At 43.9% G+C, this 24,867-nt stretch overlaps 1 protein-coding gene across 1 annotated transcript in view; it reads right to left on the reverse strand.

Annotated features, from left to right (window-relative positions):
• CPNE3 (copine 3) overlaps positions 1-24,485 on the reverse strand; it is a 493,182-nt gene extending 468,697 nt beyond the window's left edge. Inside the window, exon 1 of the mRNA XM_078687070.1 lies at positions 24,260-24,485. The gene's annotated coding sequence lies outside the window, so the exon portion shown is untranslated. The remainder of the gene's footprint in view (positions 1-24,259) is intronic.
• Between the last annotated feature and the right edge of the window lie 382 nt (positions 24,486-24,867).

Genomic DNA, 24,867 nt, shown 5'->3' on the forward strand with positions numbered 1-24,867 from the left:
GCAAAAGTGAAAGCGCTCTGCAAATACCAATTTGAAAAAAACACGGCCGCCATTGCTAAAGTTTGCATCCCACCAGTGCTCTTTAGATTAATTAGGCAAAGTGTTTTCCCAAAAGGGCTAATGCAAGCAATACTGTAAGGACACACGTAAAAGGTCCAGTCCTGCTGGGAGGTTACAAAAGAAGACAGGGGGGGTACTAAGGAGGGACTAATAAGCCTATTAGCAAATCAAAAACAAACATTTACGAAGGACAGTCACAGCAGCCAATTGAAAGTATGGACGGAGAGTGGGCGGAGATTCAAGTCCATACCTCAATACAGCATGCCTTGTAGAGCAGTGCATGCGCTGCCCAGGCACTACCTAAAAACATGGCTTTGCCAATAATGTACAAGTCTGCATGCATCATGTTTCATGCCACTTTGGTGGACCCATCATGATGATGTATTTGTAAACATGCTTAACCCTTAACCATGAAAGCGCACACATCATGACAGTCAGTTTTTTCTTTTTTTAAATTCAGTGTTCCAAGACTGCAGACGCTCATCTGAGAATAGAAAATAAATAAATGTGTGCATTTTAAAAACAGAGTAGCCCAGTAGCAAATTGTACCTTTATTTTTAAATGACTAACAAAAAAATGGGGCAGGAAGGGGCAGGGGTGGGTGGACTAAAGTAAGTACTGAATGCAAGGTGATCAGCGAGTTACCAGGGGTATTGAGAAGAAAAGCAAAGCAGGAGGGGTGATGAAGCAACAGGGGAGCTGGGGTGGGAAATTGCAGGGCAGGGGTTTGAAGTGAGAAGCATCACACAGGGGAGAGGGGGCAAGATCAAGAAAATATATGCACTGCCACTGACTGCTAATAGTAAATTCAAGTAACTTTATTCAGTTACTGTACAAAGTAAACCATAAAAGCACAATTCATATATTACATGATTGAAACAATCCCTGACCGTTTTAAAACAAATATATATCATTGCACAATTGAATTCCACAATTTAAAAACATTTTTAAAAAAGGCAGTTATAGAGGCAATGGTAAATTAATTAACCATAAATTGTATTGCCAGAAATGCAGGGCGGCATGGTCTCAGTCGCAGACGTTTTAGCACTGGTATAATCAAACACAGAAATATAGTCGCACGGGCATTTACCTAATGTCCTAGACCAATCATTTAGATAGGGGTAGCTAAGCGATCTGTGTAGAATGTTTAGTCTAAACCAAGTTAGCAGGAATCTATCGTAGTCGCTAGGGACTAACAGGACATATGGCGGAGTGTTCTCAAAGGCCAGAGTAAGATGGTGAGACTGAACCGTAGGTTTCTTCATTTCGGTCATAATTCTCATATCATTCAAGTATCGCATACAGCTATACTTTAGATCCTTTCTAGACACATTACACATAATGTGAGGATCATTATAATATTCTTGATGGCCTAAATGACATTCAAATGTTTTAACATATTCTAGCCATCTTATATGTTTAGCACCGTTCATCCTCAGAGCATCTTTTAAAATGTGGTCATTAAAAGCAGTCTCGTCTGTAGTCCAGACACTATGCCAGAGGAGGAAAGGCTGGATCTTAATCACATCCTCCAGGTAGGGCAAGCCGAGTTCAGCATGATAGATCAAATTAGATGTACTGTCCGTTACTGATAAGAAGAATTTGAGAAACATATTTTCTCTAAAAAATTTACATTGGCGAACCCCCAGATTCCTGCTCCATAAGTGGCAATCGCAACATATTTCGCCTTATATATATGCAATAATTCCCCTGGGGAGCGTTTTCCTAATTTTCTACTGAAATTGGTTAATGCCTTCAGTGACTTGCTAAACAAAAGCCTTCTAGATTTAACTGCCCTAGTCCAGGATCCTGATTGGTCAAATAGAATCCCTAGGTAAGAAAAAGTTTTAGTGCACTCTATTGCCTTAGTATTAATAAAAATAGTATTACACTTTTTGTTGGATCCGTTGCCACAGTTCATTGCGAATGGTTTTGAGCAATTAATTGCAAGACCCAAATAAGACATAAAATTAGTAAAAGTAGTAACTACCATTTGGAGGCTGAGAGGCGTACCGGCCATAAGGACCTTATCGTCTGCATATAGGAGTTTTGGGATAGGGCGAGTTGCTGCTGATGGTAAATCCCTTCACTCCTTAACCAGAGTGGTCTCGAGGTCATTTACATATAGTGTAAATAGAAATGGAGTGAGGACGCAGCCTTGCCTAACGTCTTTCTTCACTCTAACATTTTTTGTCCTGCCCAAAGCGCGCCCTTGCCCCCGAGTAAAGCTGCCCTAAAAAGGAAATTAGTAAAATGTCTACCTCGGTCTCTCTAAAATCAGCCATAACTTTTCATGGACGACGCAATCAAATGCGTCCGTTAGATCAACGAAAGTTAAAAACAGACTTACCCTTTTCGCTTTGGTATATTTATCTAATAAAATGTGTAGATTTAATCCCTGTTCAATTGACACCCGGCCCTTATGAAAACCGTACTGTAAATCACTTATGAATCCTTGCATCCTTGCTCTTCCGCCCAGGCCTGCAGACTTTCTAAGACCAGCCCTCCTATAATCTTCACTGTGGAATCCAATAATGAAATCGGGCGGGCTAATAGTAGAATATAAAAGTAGTTCCAAATAAAAGGAAGATAAAGAAGGAAAACGTCAGTGGAGGGGCAAACACATAAAGAGGAACAGTTTAAAGGGTTGATAAGATGAAAACTACTACATTGGTTAATAACACCGGTTATTTGCAGCGGAAAAAAATTATATTGAGAGGTATATAAAGCAAACGTTTTAATAAAAATACTTGTACTGCAAAGAGGTTGAGTGGTGTCATTTTGCAAGCACTTGGATTAAGACTCTTTGTGTTAGATCTGTTGGTGATCATCAAGGGGCTGAATGAGCACAATAGAACTGAACCAAACGGAAGGCTAGTGTCAGTATCCACTTCCATAAAGTATGAGTACACAGCATTGGTTGCTCCATAACCCTAAACCCAGAGCATTAAGGTACTCTGCCTGCCACCAACCACTCTTCTTCCCTCAAAACAATAACTCACACTGCCCCAGCTTACACCCAGTACCAAGAGAAGTACAGTGTGGGTCCCCAGGTCTGAATCCAGTATCCATCGATGTTCCAATATCCAACAGCATTCTCACTTCCAACACACAACAAACAAAGGTCTGAAGCTTATAAAAAGGTACATCACCCTTATTGATAATCTCTGTAGTGTGTTTATGCCGATGTCTTTGTACCACTTTCTTTCCCCTCCCCATGTTATGTTATGTTAACATGTTTTGTATAGCGCACAACTTCCTCGGCAAAGGCGTCCCATCGCTGAAGCAGACAGAGGATGGAGATCAGAAGGAGGCACTAGGCTGTGTGAAAGAGATGGGTTTCAATAGCTCTGCGAAAGACCATGTAGTTCTCCATGGCACGGGTGGAGAATGGCAGAGCATTCCAAAGCTTGGTAGCCAAGCCGTATAGCAAGCTAGGATGAAAGAGCTGAAAGGAGAAGTGCTAAAAGTTGCTTCTTCCTGAGGCGAAGAAAGGGTTAGGTGGGGAGACAATTCTACACGACAGTACAAAAACTTTTTCTCCCCTTCCCCGCCTGCCACACTGCCTAGACACAGACAAGAGAACACTCTTCCCACACAGCAAGGTTCGAAGTGAACGGAGTACCTTCCTGAAACAGCCCCACACAATTCATTACACGTTTTAATATTCCAATTACATTTTTTTAATGTAAAAGCAAGCTTCTTTTTTGCATAATTACTGAATACTCTCTTTGAAGTTTATGACTAAATTTTTACTGTGGCTCAACTGGATCAAGAGGAATGCCCTTCAACTTCCTAAGAACACGGGCTCTCAATGCTATACAGTCTATATGTTCTCCTAGGGATAGATTATAGACAAATTCCTTTTTAATAAATCACAATAACGTTTCCCATACAGTTACTGTGGTAATCACATTTTACCAAACAATCATCATTCTTTTGGCTGATTTAAACCACCAGCATTTCTCCTGTGGGCAATTACAATGCAAGCTCATGCAATATATTAATTTATTCTTTATAAAGGCTATTTATTCTTGAATCACAAAGTCCAAGGTTACAACAAAAATCACAAAAAACATTAGTACATTGATTAAAATATCACTCCTTGTAAGTATCTTTATGGTGCAACATCTTTCACCCAGTGTCCTTACCTGCACCAAGAGATAGTCTATGCATCAGGTATTTTCTCGCTTTTTCGCAATACTCCTTTTCTTTAGGTCGAGCCTAGCGCAGCGCGAATGCGCTGCTCTAAGAGATGACCTCTTGGAATCGGTCTGCACTTTTCTGAAACTCGTGCGTGTGGCGGCCTCCAGCTTGCGGGAGCGAGCAGGGGCGCGCAAGGTGCCATCGGTTCCTTATCATGTTTCCAAAGGTTGCTTTCACTTTCGCGGCCGCGCTTGTTATTTGCCTGTTCCCTCCACTCTTTATTTGAGCAACAAAATCTACCCTTTAACGTGTTTTTTTTCTTCATCAAACGGGTCCGGACGGGGAGGCGTGCCTTTAGGACCGACAGTGGACTTGGAATGTCATGGAAACTTTGATGTAAGGAAATATACGTAGAAACACGTGGTGCGTGATGGCAACCCTCGGATACCAGTTCTCTTCTATTCCTAATCATGAATGTAATTGTGTAAACCTGCTTGTAAAAAGTTTGAGGAAACGAGTAATGTTTCAAAGTTCTTGGCAAAACATTAGTAGGCTTTACCAACTTTCATTTTGTTGAAAATAGCCTGGAGATTCTTAATTACTTTCAAGTAAACTCATTTTAATCTTATCCAAACCATAGCACTGTCTAGACGCATCATTCTCAGCGCCAGGATGAAATGCTGATGCTGGGAATCCCGCGTATCCACAGTCCTATCAAGTGGAATTCTGACCTCAAATGTATTAGCCTGTGCATTGAATTAAGGCTAAAGTTACAGCTTGAAGTTTAATGATTTCGTTCTAAGTGGCAGATATGGTGTGTGTATACTTCTCTGGCAGTATTCTGATGACCAAATGGAAGGGGCTCGACTGCATAGCCTGTGAGTGGCACGGTGCATACCGTGCTACGCATAGGTTACAGAGAGACGGCTCTTTCATGTACGTTTTACCTCTCTTAAAACATGGGGTAACGAAAAACACCAGCAACTTATGATTCCCCGAAAGGCCACCTTAACCCCTTCTAACCCTACTACTTTTTCTTTAATCAAGCTTTTACAGCCTAATGGTATAATCTGCCATTAGTTAGGCCAAGGCCTGGTTAAATTCAACATGGTGTGTGATTAAGGACAAGTCAGTTCATCCTCCCCCTCCGCCCTGTGCCTTAACAACATGTACTGCAGTCGTTTAGTACCAGAAATAATAACTATGTAGTAAATCAGGATGATTCACTATTAAATTAGATTTTTTTACTTAATTTTTTATTTTGAGGGAATGTTTGTGAATGAGGAACCTTCAGAATAGTCACTTCTTGGAAAACGAGAGAGAACCAGGACTTATTTGAATGCCATTTACATATCTAAGAGGTGTATTTTTTAATGTATTAGAATTTTGTTAAGCACGATTCTCCCAATCTGGGTTTCCTGGCGCTATACAAAAAAACAAAGAACAGAGAATAGGAAATGTAAGAGCTGAAAAGGAATGTTTTCAGGTGTATTCTGAACAACAGGTAGAAAGGTGTAGAGCAAAGAGAGGACAGCAGATTAATTCAGACAGAAATAGTGACAAAACTAAAGAATTGATTACCAAAATGAAATTTCCTAGCACAGGTAACACATAAAACAAGCATTGGCATAGCCAATAGGTCTCGCCTTTGGGGCCTTATAAGTGTTTAGCCATGCAACAGTTGATGTTGTTGCACCAAGGATATTGTGCTGCACAACTAAATACTTATAAGGTCCCAAAAGCGAGACCTATTGGCTATGCCAATACTTGTTTTAATACAGCCTTGGTTCGTTTATCACTTATGTAACTCCTAAAGAAATGTTGACATGCTTCGACCATGAACATTTTTTAAATTTACAAGTAATGCCACAGGAGTGTTGTTTACGTTATCTCTTTTATTCATTACATCTCTGATGACTTGTATGGCTCCTTTCTTGGGTACGTTCTTAAAGAGTGCTTCTATATCGAAGCACATCAAAATATCATGGGATTCATCAAATTCTGCACCCTCCACTTTACTGATAAAGTGCATGACGTCTCTTATGAAAGCCTGTGTATCTATTACAAATGGTTTAAAGAAAATATTTGTATTGTGAAAGTAGTTCCAATAGGGATACACAACCCAAAATTATTGGATGGCCTGGGAGATTCTCCTGTTTTGTAAATGTTTGGTAAACATACTCCACTCCACAACACCTCACTGTACACCACTTCATTGTATGCAGTCCACTATAATACTCTCCTCCACGCTACTTTGAGAGAGATCATCCTTTTTAATATTTCTTTTTCCCTCTTCTGTATCCTTCACATCAACTTATTCCCGGAATAAACATGTCTACTTAGTTTAAACTGAGTGCAGTTGGGTTTATAGAAAGGTTAACTGAATTACGTGCCTAAGAAAAAGCTGTGACTGCAGAATGTTTTCTATCCCGTTCAAAGATCTGTAAAGGAAAGCAGTTATCTCGTACTTTATTTTGTAAATTGTCACCGGGGCCTGGGAGCTGGTAAGGAAGTTGGTGCTGCAAAGGTGTTCTCGTAATATTAGTTATAAATACTATAAACTCCCCATTGTGTGGTCAAGGTCAGTTAAGAATGGGTTGTTTAAAGTGTAACCAGAAACTGTAGGAAAGGAAGGAAACCTATTAACTATTGTTAATGATAAATGGTAAGCTGAATGACATTTTCCTGCTACAGCTGCATTTTTCAAGTACATTCGTGTGTTATGAGAAATTTTTGTGAAGCTTATGGTTTTTCACTATTTCTACCTAAAAATGTATATAAGGGGAGTAATTTGTAAGCTTATGCAGACTCTAGCGAATGCTCAGAGACGTCACTGCTGCCGTGGAAGCAGAATAAAATCATACTGGAAATTCCCCATGACGGACTCCTCCGTTATTTGAAAACATCCTCATTTCAGCTTTAACAACTAGTGGCCCGCACAGGGATGAACAGGGGCCATTCCAGTTGCTTCTTAGCACCACGGGGAAGGGACCAGCATAGACCCCTACAAATCCCAAAGTGCACACCTAAGCAATGGGGCTAGTTTCCTGAGTCGACATCTGTGGGGGACCATCTGTGTGATTTCGACACAAGGGCCTAGATGTATCAAGCCTTTTGCGATTCGTTAAGGCCGAAATTCGCAGAATTTCGGCCTTTACGAATCGTAAACGGACATTTTGCATCTTTTGGGATGTATGAGAAATTAGCAAAATAAGGAATTGCAAAAATTTGCAATTCCTTATTTTGCTATAGCATTTAAGGAATCACTATTTTTGCGATTCCTTAAATGCAATGTATGTAGCATTTTTACATTGCGAATTATGTTTCAGAATTCGCAAATTAACACCAAATTGTAGTTGATGTTAATTTACGAATTCATTTAAAAATGCACAAATTGACATTTTTTAGGGTGGCATGTGACGCACACACATGCCCTTAGGGCATGTATGTGCGCCATATGCACACACATGTACATTTAAGGGGTGCAGCAGGGTGTCTTTGAGACACCCCTGCACCCTTGAAATAATTCTCAAATTGCGATTAGCAAATTGCGAATTCGCAATTTGAGAATTCCTTCACAATCATTCCTATGGGCCTCCTGGCCCATAGGAATGCATTGGAAATTATTCCTTAATTGGGAATTCGCAAAATGCGAATTCGCAAATAAGGAATAAAAAGGAATCGCTAAATAAAAGCGATTTTTTACATACATTCCATTTTGCGAATTCTAAATAGCGATTCGTAAAAAATCGCTATTTAAGATTCGCAAAATGGAATCTTGATACATCTAGGCCAAGGTGAGTGACACATGCTTCCTTCCAAATAACTTTTGAAAAGTCAGTCATTAGGTTAGGGTGGCAAACAGGATAAAGGACAGAGAGAACATTGATAAAGGGTACAAGGAGGATTGGTTTCCCCTGGGTAGTTGGTGCTTCTTCAATTCAGGAGGTTGGGTCCTCCACGGTAGGCTATTTAAATTTCACAGGGTTTGTTAAGATTTTTGGAGTGCCTAAAGTTAATTTTAATAATGGGACACGCATTTAGCAAATGCAATAGGTTAGACCAGTCAGCCTTCGCCACCCAAAAGATCTCCAGTCCATTAAATAATAACAATGCTTTCTATAGTAACAGGTTTATTTTTTAATCAATGGCGAGTATACCAAGGACAATCTTAATTTGCAATTCCCCTTGTACGGACTTAGCAAAAATACAGTATTTAACACACGGCATGGTGAAAGAAGACAGGAAAAAGATAATTAGATTGGTACAGTCGGATTGCTTGAATGAATGGGCGATGTATGGCAGACAACTAAGGTGTGAGGAACAGGTGAAAGGGATAGTACGCAATACGTTGAAACAGGAGCCACAGAATTTAGACATGTCAAGAGTGTGCAAAAGAGTAAGGAGGACTGGTGCGAAGACAGGCATAAAGTAAGGCTTTTGTGGCACAGCCTTTGGCACCAAAACAGGAGGAGAGGAAGCAGATCTCATAATAAAGGGACTTTTGAATAGAAGGCCTCCTCCCTACAGTGAGACTAAGGCAGGCGATGAAGGGACATAGAATGTTTTCAAAAGGAAGAAATGTAAAGGGAGGATCTGGATAAAAGTGAGAGGCACAGGTCAAAGAGCGACAACCCAGGAGTTTCAGAGACGAAGGGAGTTAGCCCAACATTTACTACAAAGTGGTGATGATTCAGTCCTAGTCCTAGGAAAAACAATGAATGGGGTGGCGCGTGAGATTGGAGATTTGGGGTTATAGAGCACATACTGAAGCGCTTTTTTCTTTTGCTCAGCAGCACCCTATTGATAAAGAGCAATTACTAGCACCATGGGACACTGAATTAACAAATGACTTTGTGGAATTGAGTGAAGGAGAATAGGATAGGGCGGAAGCTAGGAGTTGGATAGATGAATTGTATCCAAAGATACAGGATTTGGGGGATCAGGCAGACAAATGGGGACAGGAGATAAAGGAAGCTACAAGACATAAAAAAGGAATATTAAATAAAAAAAAGTCTAATCAGACATATATTACATGTCAGACAGTCACAGACAACTCACTGTCTGGGGATGGAACTTCTACAAATACAGTTGGTCCACTGATAGTTCTGAGGCCTGGCACTAACGCTAGTAAGGTTCTTCTAATGAGGGAAGTTTTGGGAACGGCAACTGAAAAATGTCATTCTGTTTACACCTCATGGACCAAGATGGACTTACACACTTTTACTAAATGTTTTCATAATTTATGGGAAAGCCATGATGCATGGTATACGAAGGTAGAACAGGGATTGAAAATAGGCGATCTGACCTGGAAAGACCTTGATACTATGTTTTCCATAATTATACCTTCAGAACTGTGGGCCAAGGTTAAAACGGATCAAAAGATGCAGTGGCCAAAGGAGAGCCAGATAGACAAGACAATGGTTCCCTTTCCCAGGACCCTTTGAAACTGCCACAACAGATTCTAGAATGTCTCAATGAATTTGTACCTCATAAACATACTGATTGGAATAAAATATTTCAGGTAGTTCAAAAAAAGGATTCGGTGGGAGCATGCAGATCCAGAGAGATGAAAGCTTCAGGGGACGTGAATGGGGCAGAAGTCAGACCAAAAATGTTGTTTTTGTGTTACTAATGATCATATTTATTTTATTCTAAAGTTTTTATATAGCGCTGGCTAGAGCAGGAGGTATCAGAGCGCTTTACATGAGTATCAGATCATAGTTACAGGTTACATCGTTATAAAAGTTACACCGTTATTAGGGGACGGCAACTTAGTTACTTGTAAGGTCGAGATAAACAATAAGCACAAATACGTAAGGGGAAAAGCAGGCAAGGGGAGAGATTCAGGGAAGGGGGTAGGAGCAGGGGAAGTAGACATATAATGAAGGCGGGAAAGAGGGGGGAATGGTGAGAGACAGCATGGAAAGAGGAGGGGAAGGGCGACGGGGACACAACCCGGTAGAAGAGTCAAAGCAACGTCCAAAGTCCAGTAAGCTGTGATCCCAGGGGAAGTGATAACACTTCCCCATTTCTGTTGCGAGAGGCTCCCTTTACGCAGTGGACTCTCTCAGAGGTGTTTCTGAGACCCCAAGGCCTAAATACTGGATCCTTCCCCAAAAAGGGGAGAGGGAGTGCTTTGGCAAGGGGTGCCATACCATACCTCCGCTGTGAGTGGCTCCCTTGGTGCAGTGGACTCTCTCAGCGGGTTCGCGGAGACTGCAGAGTATAAATATTGGATCTTTCCCCAACAAGTGGAGAAGGAGTGCTTAGTCAAAGGGCACAAAGGACAGGGGCTAGGCATAGTAGCAGGCATGGTGAGAGATTCAAGGGAGAGGGGATAGGAACTAGGGAATTAGACAAAGAGAGAAAGAATACTAAATGGGAACATATTTAATTAATGAGTTTTATATAGCGCTGGCCAGACCCGAAGGAATCGGAGAGCTTTACATGAGGAACAAATATGTTACAATATTCATCAGTTAAAAGATACATAAGTATCAAGAAAAGCATTTAAAGAACATAGGGGACAAGGTGTATGGAGCAGGTAAGGGGAACATAGGGGACAAGGTGGATGGAGCAAGGAAGGGTAAGGGGCAGATTTGAAGGCACCGACAGATGCGCTGATGTCGGCTTTAATGTTGTCGCGCAGCTCTCTTTTAAAGTCCCTGAGTGTGGCCAGGAGATCATCGCGGGTCAGCCCCATATTCTCCTTTGGCTGTTTATGCCCTAGTTCTTATCCGTCTCCCGTGTTAGAGTTTCCAAAGTAGCTTAAGACCTTGTTGGCTTGTGATTTTCGGGGAGGCATATGGGCAATTCCCTGGGCCAAGCCGCACGTTGGAGCGCTCCTGTGTTCCCCCTCTCACTCTGCTGTGGGGACTAATCTTGTGGTTCTCAAGTGGCACTGTAGGTCAGGGTCTCTCCTGTCGTGGAGCACGCTCCTCGGGGCCTCTGGGCAGCGTCCTGCGAGTGGCCGTGGCCAACTGTATACCTCCGGGTGCCTTAAGAGCTTGAGATATAAGGGATTGAGCCGCCATCTTAAGGTCAGGCAGGCCTATTCTGGGGGCTTCTTCCTTAGCTGCAGTATCCCTGCCTTCAGCCCCATTGCTAGTGGTTCCCCAGTGGACGCCATAGAGGAACTCGTGATGGTGTAATTGAAAGGTAGCCTGTGCCCTGGTCACGATTGTCTCTCCGTGACTTCCTCAGTCGTATCGGTAGGCTCTGCTGCATGGAACCTGCACTACAAGCCAGCTGCCATTTCATGTTCGGCGTCATACTTCCTGCATAAAGAACATTGCCGCCGATTTTGCACCCTCTCATGTGGCAATCCGTCTCACCAGCGCCGTGGCACAAGGGGGAGGTCACAGCGCCGAAATACGCTCCGGTGTCGAGGATCGCGCTCCGGCCCCCAGAAGCATCTTAACAGCGGGGCTCGGCCGCCATGTTCTCCTCGCGGCCGAGCTCCATCCAGACCGCAACGTCGGGACCAAAGCACCCCCCAGGCTCTTTATAACTTGAAAATGTTCCCCATGCTTTAAATAGGCCCACAATATGCCCTATGTCGTCTCAGTGTTCCGTTGCTCGATTATGGCGCAGGGGGGAATCCAGTGTTAAGCTCCTGGGCCCCTTATGCCAGCGTGCGCTATTGTGAGCAGGGTGTTACCACTATATGCGCAGCACGGACGGTACATCCGGGTCCCCAGTCCGAACGGTCCAATATGTGGTATTGGTGCTCGCTCAGTGATTAGAGAGGTGCTGGGCGCCTGGCTAGGTGGGGGCCCGGCAGCCAGCCTTTTCTTCAGCCGTTCTGCCTGTTGCTGGCCACGAAATGCAGGCCAGTCCCAATGAAAATGGAGTATGGGCGGCCTTTCTATGTTCACAGCCAGGCCCGTCTCCAACCCGTTACTGCAGCGCTCCACCAATGTAGTCTGGCGCTCGGAGGGGGGGGGGCTCAATATGCCTGCGGTCCGTCACTGTATGCCCCCGCCTCGGCAGAAGGACCCGCCAGCAACACGTACCTCCAGGGGAGACCCCGCTGGGAACAAGGCACCCAATCTGGTATGAACCTTCAATCAAATGTCAACCCAATTCCTTACCTGCTTCTCATCTAGGGCCACCATTGGGTCCAATAAATAGGAATTATTTTGGTCAGGGATAACAGCAGACCCCACTTCAAATGATGGCCCAAGACACCTATTGTGAGGCCCGTTATAAAGCATAGAGGTGCCCCAGAAGAGAAATAGTAGTGGCGACTGCATTGTCAGATGACCAGACGTCTTATGTTCAAGGAGAAGTTTATAGTCATAATGTTATGTTTCTCATAGACACTGGTACCACTTACTCCACAGTATCAGTTAATACTGTTCCCTACTTAACCCTCTCAGAGATGACCAACAACTCCATGGGGATTTTAAATGTTGCCATTACAAAACCCAATTAGTCAATCTGTGATGTTTACCTTTGGTCCAACTTTGGACAAACATTCTTTTGTTGTTCATGATAAAAGTACCTTTAATTTGTTGAGGCTTGATTTATTAGAAAAGATGAATGCGGTAATAAAATGTTGAGCAGGTTGTGTTCTCTTTGAATGCAGCGATGATTATCCATTTATATCTCAAATGAGTGTACATCATACGTTGAATCTGATGTTTTGGATTGTTTACCCGATATTGTACAAAACAATGTAACAGTTGATGTCTAGGCTTTAAACAAACCTGATGTGGGAAGAATATTGAATGTTGAGTCTATTCGTGTTGTTTAGAAGACAATGCTATTAGTAAACTAAGAGGCAAGTCAAGGGTCATGTGTACCCAATATGTGGGCTAGATACGTATTATGCATAAAGCAAAAGTTTAGTCAATTAATTTTCTTTTTTTATTGTACAGCAGAAACGCCAAACTTACACATTTGAAGGTGCTCTCATGTTTGATAATTAAGAAAATAAAAATTGGTTCCATAAAATAAAATATTTATATAGGATCACACAATTTGAGACCAGTTTTACGGGCCAAGTACATTACAGTTAGGTCAAGTAGATTATTCAAGTTACTAGACTGGCAGGTTTAGTAACATTTTAATGATTTTTCAAGGCCTGAGGTGGTTTAAGTCATTGCCAGCTCACAAACCTTCATGATTTTGTACCAGTCTCAGGACATAAGACTGAGATCCCTGCCTGGAGTTTGCAACGTTGGCAAACAGAGCACGCCTTGCTGGGCACTGGTAGGGTGAGTCGTCTGTCACACACAGAAGGTAAACCTGGTTCCTTGTGGCTGTTTACTCAAACAAGTCTTATATTCCCCCAGGATTGTTGGAGGATGGAAAGAAGGCTTCTTGGTATTAAAACTGTTCCTACCCAGAAAACTAGGGCAGAAATGTTGGCAAATGTTTGCAGGCAAAGGGTACCAGGGAGCACGACTGACACCTTTTTTTTTGGTTCTCAGGCCATGAAACCTTGCCAAGCGAATGGGTACTGGGAACAGCGTCTGTAGCAGAGCATGCACAAAACAAAGGGCCATTAGAGAGCATGCTCCTTCTTTCACTTTCCAGCATGCTCTACTAGTGAATTTAAGAGCACACTGGAAGCAAGTAGGTTATTGCCCCCACTCGCCATCAAATTCACTCACTACACCTTCATCAGAGACCGTAACTTCCAACTAGACGATCCCACTGACGTGAACTCTGTCAATATCTTGAAATGAATGGACAACATCGTCCTCACCCACATGGGTACAGAGCCCTCACACAAAGCAGACCATACACTGGACGCAATCTTCACATTCAGCAATATAGTCAAACACAGCCACACCACGGAACTCACCTAGACCGACCACTTCCTTGCCCACTTCACCATCACAGGATCGCCTTGCACCAACCCTCCTAGCACCTTCTTCCACAGCTGGGGAAAAGTGACACAGACCCAATGGACGGACACCTTCAACACAACCCAGCCCGACGCTGCAACCAACCTGAAACAGGCGGTCAAGAACTTAAACACCTGGATCACCAACGCTGCTGACCAAGTTGCCCTCATCAAACCACCCAAAACCTGCAGATCCACCAAACATGTTTCCAACAAGGAGAGAGGTAGGGAGAGTAGAGCAACACTTAGTCCCCGGTTATGATCAGTAAACAAGAAAAGAGTGTTGGGTGGTTTACACAGACCACAGTTAGGAGCAACTTAGAAAAGGGGTTCTTTTGACAGCCAAGTTCAGGACGTTTTAGGAAGGCCCTCACTCACCACCTAGTGATGACATGCTTCATCATCGGGCCCCACCAAAGAGACAGAGTGTCTCTTTGGTGTGCTGCGACACCAGATTTACTGCGGAGCAGGATAGTGAGATTCGGGCGTGTTGTGTGTAAAGTAAATTAAACTAGTGATTGATGAGGATTTTAAAATAGTCAGTAGTGTATCAAAAACAACTTTATTTATTGATCACTAAGGACAAGTTATTAAAATTGTGTGTTTGGAAAAGAGTCCACAATTAGTTGAGTGGTGATTTCCTTATAAATCAGTCGACATGTTTCAGCCATGAAACGGTGTAATGTTACCAGGCATTCTTCAGGACTTATAGGTGTATTAAACCCTGGCGGTATGGACACGCTAAGGCCCACCCTTACCTAGGGACGTGAAAGTGAAAATAATAAAAAGGTGAAATAGTGCAAAAAATTAGGAAGAAAGAATTACTTCCTAATAACTCCTGGTTTAGGAGGCTTCCAACTTTATGGTTTCTGCACTTTTGTGGTGTCGATAATGTACCCCATGGGTCAAAGGAGGGGGGTGGGAACGTAATTGGCACACCGCCCTCGACGCTCGGCACCCTCAGTGTACCTGCATCACCCTCAACTGGACCCCGAAGATGAATCTAACCAGGAGTTATTAGGAAGTAATTCTTTCTTCCTAATTTTTTGCACTATTTCACTTTTTTATTATTTTCACTTTCACGTCTCTAGGTAAGGGTGGGCCTTAGCGTGTCCATACCGCCAGGGTTTAATACACCTATAAGTCCTGAAGAATGCCTGGTAACATTACACCGTTTCATGGCTGAAACATGTCGACTGATTTATAAGGAAATCACCACTCAACTAATTGTGGACTCTTTTCCAAACACATAATTTTAATACCTTGTCCTTAGTGATCAATAAATAAAGTTGTTTTTGATACACTACTGACTATTTTAAAATCCTCATCACTCACTAGTTTAATTTACTTTACACACAACACGCCCGAATCTCACTATCCTGCTCCGCAGTAAATCTGGCGTCGCAGCACACCAAAGAGACACTCGGTCTCTTTGGTGGAGCCCGATGATGAAGCATGTCATCACTAGGTGGTGAGTGAGGGCCTTCCTAAAACGTCCTGAACTTGGCCGTCAAAAGAACCCCTTTTCTAAGTTGCTCCTAACTGTGGTCTGTGTAAACCACCCAACACTCTTTTCTGGTTTACTGATCCACCAAACATGACAGGTGGTACACAACTGAACTCAGCACGATGAAACACAGCTGCAAACAACTGGTAAGAAGATGGCACTCCAGCAAAGGTGATGCAGACTGATCCACATTCAAAACAGCCCTAAACAAATACTATCAATGACTCAACAACGCGAAAAAGGATGCCCTTGCAGACCATATCGGGGCTAGCAGCAACCTCACCAAGGAACTCTTCACCATCGTCAGAGTTCTCCTTCCCAACTGCCACTGAGAACACAATCCCTCCCTCACAGGAACTCTGTGACTCACTAGTGAATCACTTCCACAACAAGATATCCACCATCCACAGGAACTTCGAGCCCAAACCCATGACCTTCTCAGCCTCCTCGCTCCAAAGGAATCCTCCCCTGACCAACATCTCACTGCAAGGAAACATCTCACCACACTAGACACCACAGCCATCATGCACTCTATCCACTCAGGAGCACTCAATGACCCCTGCCTCAACCGCCTCTTCAACGTAGGAAGCAACTAAATGAGCCAGCAACTCACCACCACCAGCCACCTTTCCTGATACATGGAAACATTCAGAGGTCCGACCTCTCCTCAAGAAGCCCTCAGTAGACCCCAGTGAACTCCAAAACTACCGCCCCATCTCGCTGCTCCCGTTTCCTGCCAAAGCCCTGGAGAAGGCCATCAACTGGCAGTTCACCGAACACATGGAGATAAACAACTTGCTAGACACCTCCCAAACCAGTTTATGAGCCAACCACAGTAAAGAGATCGGCCTGATCGTCGGGAAGGACAACATCCACAACCTACTCAACAGAGGAGAATTGGCTGCCCTGATCTTTCTCGACCTATCCGCAGCCTTTGACACAGTTTCCCACCAGTCACCAGATCGGAATCAAGGAGACGCACTCAGATAGATACCCTCATTCCTCACGGGACACAAGCAGAGAATCCTCCTAACCCCCTTCACATCGGAACCCATGAGCACCATCTGCGGCATCCCTCAGCCTCACCCTCTTCAACACCAACATGACGCCTATACCAGACATCAGAACCTGCAATTTCAAGATCAATACCTAGAACGACGACACCCAGCTCCTCCTCTCAGTAGACCCCCACACTACCAACACTATCTTCCACAACTGCATGAATAACAACGCAGCCTGGACGTAGGACAACTGTTTAAAGCTCAACATGGACCAAACCGAAGTGCTGAGGCAACTATGCCTCCCTCTGGAACAACACCTGGTGGACTGCTAAACTCAGAACCACCCCCACACCAAAAGGACCACGCCCACAACCTCTATATCATCCTAAATAGCAGACTCACTATGAACAACAGATCAACACAGTCTCTGCTTGCTTCCATGCATGCTCCAAAGACTCTTCAAATGGCTTCCCATGAACACGAGAAAAACCGTCACACAAGTCCTAATCACCAGCCATCTGGACTACAGCAACACACTATATGCAGGAACTCCCACCGAACTCATAAGAAGGCTCCAGACGATACAGAATTAAACAGCCAAACTGATCCTCAACCTGCACATTACTGAGCACCTGAGGAACGTCCACTGGCTCCCCGTCCAGAAAAGATGCCAATTCAAACTACTGACACACGCTTACAAAGCCCTCCATAACCAAGGACCAGCATACATCAACCACTACCTGAACTTCCACCAACCACCCAGAAACCTTCGCTCCGCCACCCGCACCCTTGCACAGACACTGCACATCTGCCAGACCCACAGAGGAGGCCGCTCCTTCTCCCACTTTATCGCCAAGTCCTGGAACACCCTCCCTTTCCACCTCAAACATCACCCTCACTTGAAAAGACTCAAGAATTGGCTTTTTGACTAAGCACAGCAACCCAGCATCTAGATACCCTTAAGAACTGATTGATTGATTAATTGGTGGTTTATGATTAACTTTTGCAGTCTTAAATTCCAGGAAAATATTTCTGTGCCATATTTCCGTATAATGCTGTACAACAAATAAGTTATGGAGCAGCATCATAAGACGTCTAGGCATCATGACCAATCCTCTTTAAGCAAAGAAGAAGAAGAGGATGGAGGCATGCTCACTCTTGAGTGCTGAACAGGAGAAAGGAGAATCTATTTGTGCAACCAAAATAGAAGCCAATAATATTGACAGATGGAGATGCTTTCTGAAATCTTATCCAGAGTATGGATGAATATATTCTTTCCAGTGAATGATCTACTATCTACTTCTACAGAACCAGTATTAAGATGGTTTGCAAGGTTATAAACGGCAGGGTAACCTATCTACCAGAGCTGGTAATAGGGTGTGGTGGTCAATCCTCTATCCCAATGGATAGCCAATGAAAAACATCGATCACAAGTCTTTGCTAAGATACAGTCCAGTTTATTAATTTGTATTACCCATTCAAACAGTTTTGTTCAGCCAAAGTATGAAGCAAAGAACTGCAGCCAATACGTGTTTCGCCCCCTGTGGCGTGCAGGCTTGGGGCTTTTTCAAGGTGTAAAGTTCGCAATTCGATCGCAGGTACACAAAAACGGCAAAGTATGCATGTTTCTAAATCTCTCTGCCCTCATGTAAAAGGGGCGGATACTGATGTCCTATGCTACGTTCATATTTCTGCGGTCCTGGGCCGAGACGATTGACCACCGCACCCTGTTCCCAGCTCTGTCCTTCACCCTAGTTTAAGTGTTCCCTTCACCCTAGTTAAAGTCTTTTTTTCCAATGGATCAGGGGTTTCCCTTTCTTGACACCTGGTGCTAGCAAATTATCCCATTGAAAGAGGACTGACACCTCCGAGAAGTACAAAACCTTCACTATCAGCACGTGATAGATGTTATTTTTAAAGAGTGAAAGGACTCGATATGATTATTGTAGGAAAGTAGGATCTGCTTTCATGGTTACCCCCACTTTTTGCCTGGTATCAGTGTGTTTTCGACCTAGTCTACTGTGATCCTGCTTATCAGGACTCCAGCAACTGTGCTCTCTCCCCTAAATTGGTTCTAGTAAGTACTTTGGTACCTCTGCAATTGAAACAACGGTGCAAAGGATGTAGTGTAGGCAAAGATCTTGGCTGCAGTCGATGCTGGAGGTTGGAACTTCTTGGATCCCGAAGGTCTCTGGAGAAGAGAGTCAACAAGCTTTGGCAATGGCAAGTCGACACTGTGCTAGGAGTACTGCCTCAGCAGTTCCGACGAGAGATACTGGCTCCCAACATGCTAGGAAGAAAGGGCAGGTCTCAAGGGAGTTGCAGAGCCACCACCTGTGTTGCTGAACCTGTCGGAGTCCATAGAAGCTCAGGAACAGCAGACAGGTCATCTTCGTTCAGGAGCCTGCAGAGACAGGGAAGTGACTCCTTCACTTCAAGGGGGATTCCTTCTGGTATCTTGGATGTCCACAGGTCTTGTCAAGAACCTGTATGAAGCACAGGCACAGACGTTGCAGCAGACTTGCAGGACGATGAGATCAGGAGCAGCAGGAATCTTCCCAGTTGCAGTCTTCGTTCCAACAGCTAAGTCCAGAGTGCCCGGCCGGTCAAAGTTGAAGTGGTGTCCCACGACGAATATAGGGACAGACCAACGGGTAATCCCCTAAATACCCTAAGGAAAGGGTTGGGATGATGTTTCAAGGGTCCCTCCCACAGGAGGGATGGACAGTGGGGAGGATATTCCCATGTCCTTTGTTCAGTTTCACGCCAGAGCAGAAGCCGACTCCCTCAGCTGGTTTCAATTGGAGTATGCAAGGAGGGAACCAAGAGTGCCCTTCAAAGCAGTGTAGCGGCGCTGGCAAGTGCCTCAACCCTGTCCCAATACAATAACTCCTGTCTGGGAGGTGGTCACACCTCCCTGTGACAGTAAACCTATTGTCATGCCTTCCCCTGCTCGAGCTTGACTCAGCAGCAGGATGGCAGAATCCGGACCATGGTTGGCAGCAGCCATAGCTTGCTGTCAAGATGTAGAAGACTGGTACCGAGAACACGGAGGACCTCCGGAAGGAGCTTTAAGGTGCATGGAATCATACCCCCCACAAATTTTACGTTGTGGGGGTAAGACACCAACATGTTTGATACAAAACACAATAGGGTTTGTTACACCCAATTTAGAAATGGTCATTGTGTAATGAAGCTTGGCCACTTTATGTTTCACAATGGCTGATGCACTTACAACCCAGGAGAATGGGCTCCATGTATTGTAGGTGTATTCTGCTCATGAAGGGGCACCCTCACTCAGAACCGAGCACCCTGTCTTCAGGACTGAAAGGCCTGCCTTAGGCGTGTCTTATAGGTTTTATGTGCACTGACCTCAGATATTAGGAAACGTATATCTGTCGTTAAGTGGTGCTAGTAACAGCTTACACAGGCAGAAATGGCAGGCCTGTAGTCAAAATTTGGGTGGTCTCCCATATGTGGCCTAATACATCCTTCAGCCCATGGTGGACCTCTGGTGTACCTATGCCCTGGGTAACTTGGAACCATATACTAGGGACTTACAAGGGCACACCAGAAGCCAATCTGGAGTGTACCTAGGTAATCACCATGTTCCGCTTAGGGGAGAAGCACAGAGACTCGGGTCCTGATTAGCAGGATCCCAGTTAGACTTGTCAGTAAAACATAATGACACCAGCAAAAAGTGGGGGTGACCATGAAAGCAGATCCTACTTTCCTACAAAAGCTGCTCTAGAAAAAAGACAGTTCAGCGTTTAATGACAGTTTGGAGAAACAAGCAGAATTTATGTTGAAGTTTCATTTGACATAGTAAGGGCAGCAGCCTTATGAACAACAGTAGCTGCACGAAGAAATGTTTTCATGAAAAGCTGGCATACAGATTAAGCTTAGAAGACTGCTACTCTATGAATGCCTTTAGAGGGTACAAAGCTCTTTGTGCCGAAATTAGATGAGAAACTACATAGAATTTATTATGAGAAGAAACATTTCTAGTCATTCAGACAACCTCAGTCTTTCATCTCCTATTCATCTGAATTTAAGTCGCACAAATCATTTAGGCAACCTACCCATTGACAAAATAATCAGAGTACGAACAAATAAAAAGGGAAATCTTTCAATCCTCAAACTGACAAGAGCAGATCTCCTCCAGGAACAAGTCACAAAGATCATCACATCTCCTTGCACACATCCCTGGCATCCACAGAGCCTAGCAGTCGAGCTTGTTCATGCCTCTGCCCCAAAAGCCTGGAATAACCTCTCCCTGCACATTAGAGCTGCCTACTCAGTCCTTAAGTTGCACAATAAACTGAAGACGTGTCTCTTTACCAAGACCACAGGCTTGGCCAGCACAGTACCCTCACTTAGGTCTAGCACCTGGCTATCCTCGCAGGTGAGCTCCACGCTCTACAAAAAATCATAACGTACCATAACATAACTTTGATGTGAGGAGAGCAGTGGTGGTGTATTAGAACGTACTAAGAATTTCAGAAAACACAAAAATGTACATTTGGTGGAGTAAACCAGGATAGCAAAGCATCTGACATTTCCATGAGCCGGTGGGTTATAAACACGATTTCCTTGACTTATGAGTCTTCTAAGGCCCCTCCCCCATTAAGATCCAGGACAAATCATGAGAGGTATAGCAGCCTCTTGGGCAGGATTTAAGGGTGTTTCCTTGTCAGATATCTGTTGGGTAGGGAACTGGGCAACTCCTCACACCATTTTAATACATATGATTTTCACTATTTAAAAGTTTATTGGCAGTCATATGGATTCTCGTGGTCCTCTTCGGACAGTTTATATTTGGTATTCCTCATAAGCAATGACTGGGATGAGTAAGTACGACGTAGGGATAATGTTACAGTTACTTACCAGTAATCTTCATTATCCTTAGTCCAGAGTATCCTAGTCACAGTCATTACAGCCCTGCCCTCCCTTGAATTTCTGGCCTCTGAGGTCTTGGTAGTTCGGAAAAGGGTGTGGCTGGCCAGGACTTACACCACCCCTAAGGGGGCAGGATTACATTATGTTCACTCCTACTTTTGGTCCTGTGGATGAGGTTGGCTAACCTCACATGTAATGACTATGACTGATTAAGAATAATAAAGATGACTGGTAATTAACTGGGGAATTTATCTGCCCTTGCGACCTGCAAAGGCGTGCACATATACTTTGCAAGTTTCTGCAGTCTGGAAGCATCTGCACTAGGAGGCCCTAACCATTTGCGAAGTCTAAAGTGTCAATATTTGACAGCTTACACTGTGCTTGCCCATGGTGGGGGACATCAGGAGGCGCATGCCCTCCCTGATGTCAAAATCAGAGTGTGCCACTTCTTGTGGCATTGTGAACGCCATTCCCTTAAGGAGCAGAGATAACAAGGCCACTAAATTGCCTGGAATTTGGGTGTACTGTTTGCCATGACCAATATCCACCCTATTAACATTAATGAGGTAAATGGTTTATGCGTCACTCGAAATAGTACCTTTGTGCTCGATGCGTTCGAGATTTCCTCGCACTGCAAAGGAATTGTGCTTTGACCAGACTTTGTGCATTAGTCCCCCTGATTCTGCATATAAATGCATTATCTATTTTGGAGGCAGTGGGGCAGTAGTAACATTAAAAGCGGAAGAAATTGTTAGCTATGCTGTTTAAACAAGCATTGGGAAAGCCAGTAGGTCTCACCTATGAGAGCTATTGGCTTTGGAAATGTTTTGCAGCTGTGCTTTACTGTCATTGCCATGCTGTATAGCAGCGCAGATGTTTTGTACGGCAAGTAAATTCAAACAAGCATTTGCAATGCAATAGATCTCGCATTTGCAAGAGTGTAAGCTATTGGCATTGTAGATGACAATACCTTTTATTTATCTGTTTTGGTAATTAATACATGAATAAAAGGTATTGTCATTTACATGCCAATAGCTCAAACTCTTGTAAATGCAAGACCTATTTCATTTCAAAGAAGTGGCCATCATTGTCCAGGGCTGCTTGGAAAGTAAAAGCGTGCATGGCGCACTGAATTTTGTAGAACAACATATTGTGCCGCCTTGCAATAGCAGAAACTCATTAAAGAAAATAGTGCTTCCAGACTAAATAAGACATACTGTTTAACAACAAATGTAAAAGTGCCAGTTCTCATGGGACGTTACAAATGAAGACAACGCGGTACTAAGGGGGTAGTAACAAGCCTATTAACGAATCAGAAGCCAGTCATTAGAAAGGACAAGAAAATGAAACATATGGGCGGAGCTTCAAGTCCATATTCTAATGTAGCATGCCTTGCTGAGCAGCGGATGCACTGCCCAGGCTAGACCTAAAAAGGGCATTAGTGCAGGATGCATCATAGCCCTATTTCATTATTATTTGTAGCCACAAAGCTATACAGCATGTCTACAACTCATTGCTGAAGTCAACACCACCCATGGTTTATAGCATGAACAAAAATCAAAGGAAGAGCTATTAGTCTCAAAAGTGAGACCTATTGGTTTTGCCAATGCTTGTGGGTCTCTGCACAATAACTTTGTAATTCTGAGCAATTCAGTTCATCTCCCCATGCATGAAAAATCATATGACATTTAGAATGAAAATCCTATCATATAAAGAAAGCTATTACATCCATGTCTTAGTGGAAATACATTTGTAAGCAGATAACATCTGTTGTCACAATAAACAACCATTTGAAAGGAGAAAGGGGATTCTTTAAAGTAGCTACAAATGGCAAGAGGTTCATCAAGGGGAACAGGGTAGAAGAAAAACGAAAAGTAGCATCTCAATCACAGTGTGGTCAGTGGAAGGACAGCAATCAATCTGAAACAATCAGGACCTGGTCCATGCTCCAGCAGAAAGAAGAAGAAATAAAGCCAGCAAGCGTGAGCCAATTAGAAGGCAGCAAATAAGAGCGATAGTGTAGCCAAGGAATATTAGACAATGGGTGGGCTACAATCCCCTTGCTGTCTAGAATATCTAACAAGCGATAGAGGGCATGCTCTTTGACAAGTGAGATCAAAAAGATAATGTTTGCAATTAGGAGTGAAAATCTTATCTACTCCCTTTACATTAACTTAAGCGCCATATAAAATGTGTTCACAATAATGCAACAGCATAAAGATAAAAAAATAAATAGAGAGAAATGGGTAATACTAACAGTCAGTATCGGAAGAAGCATAGAAACGATAAAAAAAGAAATCGCAAATTATGTTACATTTCAATGCATCAAATCACTAGACAAGTAAAGCGGAATGGTGTTGGATTGTCAACTTTTATGACCTACGTTGTGAGGCTTTTTACGTGTAACGCAAAGCCCACTTTGTCGCAATTCTGAGACACGTTTTAATTCCAGTTAACGTAAATCGCACAACACGGAAACATGTTGTCAAAAGGTTAGACACGGCGCCTGAAAACTCAAGGTATGCGTCACTCCCATTCGCATAGTCAATGATGAAATTTGAATAAAGTCAGTGGACTCCTATATATCTACCTTCTTCCTACTCGGGTTTAGTGAGTCACGGGAGTGAGTACAACCGTCGTACGAGCAGACAGACTCTAGTGTACACAGAGCAGAGCGAACGTGGCCCAACCCTGTACTGAGCCCTCCCTTCCCCAGCACTAGCAAACCCCCACTCCCTCCCTCCGGGCCTTCTATGCCGCACATAGCGGCCGTTGTAAGGTACTTACCGCTCCTGGTCTCTGCCTGGTGAAGTTACAAATCTTAAACACGTTGCAGCACAGCACCTCTCTGAGGGGGTTGAAAGCGAGCAGCGAAGTCACAAATCTCTCGCGTACGGATTGAGACGCGCCCGGCTCCTCCCGATGCTGCGAGGCCGTTTGCTCGGTTAGAACGGTCCCCTGGCAGACGGGGCGTGCTGCTGGTGTGTCTGAGCAGGCGCACAGGAGAAAAGCGGGCGTGTTCCTGTTAAGGAAGCGATGTGTGGAGATTGGAGATCCGCCTCCCTCTCCCATCTGTCTGCCTGACTGTGCCACTTCTGGCGAGCGCCTTCTTCATCCTGCGCGCTTCTAGTGGTTCTGGGGGCTGCGCGGGCGGAGACGCAGTGGGTTAGACGAAAGACACCAGAGAATGATACTTGGAACAGCACAAGACGCACTGTCCTCAGGAGCAGCTGGAAAACCTGCAGATTATATAGGAGTTGCTGGATTATGCGGCAAATCCCTTATTATGAGGAAAACCCAGCAATTGAAGAAGCTCATAAACCCACAGGCTCTGATAGGGATTACGCTGCCCTATACCTCTTTATATATACATACGCTCCACGCGCGCCTCAACG

This window comes from Lissotriton helveticus, chromosome 4_1 (genome assembly GCF_964261635.1).
Source record: "Lissotriton helveticus chromosome 4_1, aLisHel1.1, whole genome shotgun sequence".
Taxonomy (NCBI): domain Eukaryota; kingdom Metazoa; phylum Chordata; class Amphibia; order Caudata; family Salamandridae; genus Lissotriton; species Lissotriton helveticus.